This window comes from Mus pahari, chromosome 2 (genome assembly GCF_900095145.1).
Source record: "Mus pahari chromosome 2, PAHARI_EIJ_v1.1, whole genome shotgun sequence".
Taxonomy (NCBI): domain Eukaryota; kingdom Metazoa; phylum Chordata; class Mammalia; order Rodentia; family Muridae; genus Mus; species Mus pahari.
In genome coordinates, this window is record NC_034591.1 from 46,634,886 (window position 1) to 46,638,717 (window position 3,832).

The 3,832-nt window shown below is 40.6% G+C and overlaps 1 pseudogene; it reads left to right on the forward strand.

Annotated features, from left to right (window-relative positions):
• Positions 1–2,515: 2,515 nt before the first annotated feature.
• Positions 2,516–3,033, forward strand: LOC110317440 (annotated as a pseudogene).
• The last annotated feature ends 799 nt before the right edge of the window (positions 3,034–3,832 follow it).

The window sequence follows — 3,832 nt, forward strand, 5'->3', positions numbered from 1 at the left end:
TTTCCTGCCAGCCCTTCCAGGTTTGCATTCCTCTGTTTTTGTGTACCTACTTCCCTGTTTTCTTCTGTATAAATAGTCTGATGCTCAATTTGACAATTTGCATTCAGATACCACACTCTCTTGTGTCTGTGTCTGTTTGTCACCCCTCATTCGCGGAATCCTCGCTCACCTGCAACCAGAGACCCGTTCCCCGCAGATCAGGGACCCCAAAAAAGTCAGTCTGCGACACATGATACTCTTCTTAACCCAGAAGATCAAATTCTTTAGTACTGTGCCCTAGAAATAATAGAAAATTATCTTTCTCCACACTGTGTCTTGAATGCACCTTCTAAATCTCATAATGAACTTTTGTTTCTACTTCTGAAATAGTTGTTAAAAGAAGAAATATTGAGAGGCAACAAAGCCATAAGCCAACTACTCCATCTCAGGATTGATGACTGGGTTAATGGCAGACATAGAAGAGGGTACCTGAAAAAAAGAAGAAATTTCATTAGTTCTTTTTCTTACCTGGTTGATTTCCCTTCCACCGTGCTATGCTGCATGAGACAACAAGACCCTTGCTAGAGGCTGCTGCCTTGCTTCCTCACTTCCAGAACTGTAGACCAAATAATAAACTCATAGGTTTAATGAATATCCATTTTGCAGGGTTCTATTTTAGCATAAAAGCACCCAAAACAGTCAGTCTTATTTTTACTGTAGCCAAGGGCAGAATCAAAGATGTAAAGAAACTGTTTTATATGGAGCATGGTTAATATGTTTTCTCTTCTTAAGACTCTACACAGTAAGATAGGGTCATAAAGATCAGAGGTAGAGCTCTTTACTAGTTTGTTTGAACTGCTTGTCTCTATCATTAGTCCAAGACAATAAAAATTAAACAAGACTGTACAGATGTACAGTAAATTTTAGTTAGTACACATTAAACAATTAATCTATACTATTTTATGCTAGCCCTTTTAAAATGCTAGATTTAATTATAACTACTCTTTATCCAAGTTTTAGCATCTCACTTTAGTAAATTTCTAATCTTTAGGTCAGCTACACAGACCTTTACTCCACCTACATTTTCTGAGAGATGCAACAACAAGTTGTTTAAATAATTTATAACAAGGATTATATTTATGCTGCACCTGTTAAATGGATCTTACCTGTGGTAAAACTAATCCAAATGGGTGAATAAAATTTAGAAAATTTGGCATATAAATTTTGGATAATATGTGTGTATTTAAGTGACCTTAAAATGTTAATTGGGGAGGGAGTTTGGGAAGTGGAGAAATTGAAGGGAAAAATGGAAGAGGTAGGTAGGAAAAGCTATACATAACCTGTCTAATTGTGAAATTAAAACAAATCCAAATGAAAATTTTGAGGTTAATGCCTATCTGACTGTAAATATTGCTTCCAAACGCAGAAAAATTCTAAGAAAAAAACCTCAAGTCCACAGGTGAAAATCTGCTACAGACCTTGTTAGTTATGGAGACCCCACAGGCAACCATAACAATGTAGTCTTTTGTCTTTTTGATTAGTTTGGGGAGTCTACCAGACGTAGATGATATGACTAATTATGAAGACATAACATACCATTGTTACAATATGGAAGACTCAAGCTGAAACTGAATGGAAAGATCTTCCAGGTGGATAGCTTTCAATTTGCTGGAAGGGGCTATTTAGGCTGTTAGGAAAGAAAAGAAATCAATAATTTTGATTAGCAGTAAACTTTACAAACTATAACAACAGCCTCCTAGACATGGTATTTCCACACATACAATAGTGACACAACTGTTACATGGTAACCAACTGCCCTCTGGTTGAATGTGAAGCCCACTCCACAAAATTCAACTTAGTTGTGAACTATATGGAATTTTTATTAGATATTTTCTTTATTTACATTTCAAATGCTAACCGGAAAGTACCCTATACCCACACCCCCGCCCTGCTCCCCTACCCACCCACTCCCTCTTCTTGCCAATGGCGCTCCCCTGTACTGGGGCATATAAAGTTTGCAAGACCTAGGGGCCTCTCTTCCCAATGATGGCCTACTAGGTCATCTTCTGCTACATATGCAGCTAGAGACAGGAGCTCTGGGGATACTGGTTAGTTCATATTGTTGTTATGAAAGGATGGACTATCCAGAGACTATTCCACCCAGGGATCCAACCCATAATCAGTCACCAAACCCAGACACTATTGCATATGCCAGCAAGATTTTGCTGAAAGGACCCTGATATAGCTGTCTCTTGTGAGGCTATGCCAGTGCACGGCAAATACAGACATGGATACTCACAGTCAGCTATTGGATGGAACCCCTGGCCCCCAATGAAGGAGCTAGAGAAAGTACCCATGGAGCTGAAGGAGTCTGCAACCCTATAGGTATATAGAATTTTTATGCAGGTTAAAAAGCCTCTTAAAAGCATTCGTGTCTTTTCCTTTGGACCTTCCAGCGGCGTTGGCCCTACTACCCGTGCTGCACTGTGGGCCTCTCTCTCTTTGTCTTCCAGTCCCAGGTGGTTACCGTGCAGACATGGCCAAATCCAAGAACCACACACCACACACAACCAGTTCCGCAAATGGCACAGAAATGGCATCAAGAAACCCCGGTCGCAAAGATATGAATCTCTTACGGGGATTGATCCCAAGTTCCTGAGGAACATGCCCTTTGCCAAGAAGCACAAGAAAGGCCTGAAGAAGATGCAGGCCAAAAATGCAAAGGCAGTGAGTGCACATGCAGAGGCCATCAAGGCCCTTGTGAAGCCTCAGGTCATCAAACCCAAGATGCCAAAGGGCCCCAAACTTGAACGGCTGGCTTTCATCGCTCACCTCAAGCTTGGGAAGCGGATTTGAAGCTACATGGCCAAGGGTCAGAGGCTCTGCCAACCGAAGCCTAAGGTTCAGACCAAGGCAGGGGTCAAAGCTCCAGCTAAGGCCCAGGCTTCAGCTCCAGTCCAGGCTCCCAAAGGTGCTCAGGCCTCCAAAGGTGCCCAGGCCCCCAAAGGTGCCCAGGCCTCCAAAGGTGCCCAGGCAGCTGTGAAGGCCCCATAGATAAGGCTCCCGCCAGCGTGAAGACAGACGGACTGCTGTGGTACACCTCCCCACACACTCTGCAGATGACCTGTGTCCTATGCTGTTTTTACAAATAAACTCAGGCAAGATGTGTTAAAAAAAAAAAAAAAAAAAAAAAAAAAAAAAAAAAGCATTCGTATACCCTTTAAATCCTAATAACAAACAGGAATCCTAATCCTTTATAACAAACATGAATGTAGTATCAAGAAAACACTTTTGATAGCAAGTGTTAGAGAAATTATAATAGATTCTGAAGGTTTCCCAAGAACAATTTACCTATGGAACTCTTTTTAGCTATGACCCTCAAGAGTGGGTGCCTTTGCAGTAAACACTGTTCAAAGTGTCATACGGGCTTCTAGTCCTGGGTTTTCATCCTCTGAAAGCTCCTTTCACCAAGTGGACAACTAAGGACAAAAGAGTGGTTAAGAGTCTGGACACTGCCATTTAAATGTCAAGTAATATAGGCAATTTTCTTAATTTGTGTAAAATTCAATCCCATTAACTGAAGAGAAGAAATATTAATTCCTATTATGATGTATATAAATTATATTATCATCAGTATTACTGATGATAGTATAAATTTATCTTGCACTTTACACCATTCTGAAATCACTGTTCCTTACTACTTGTCTCCATCCCTAGGTTTCTCACCTAATTTAGTTTAAGGTCAGCTCTGTGAGGCTACATGCATTTCATATGCTGTACCACACATTTATGACATCTGAGTTCAGACCTTCCCAAAACTTACAATAAGATCTAGAATGCTCTAGGAAGTTTG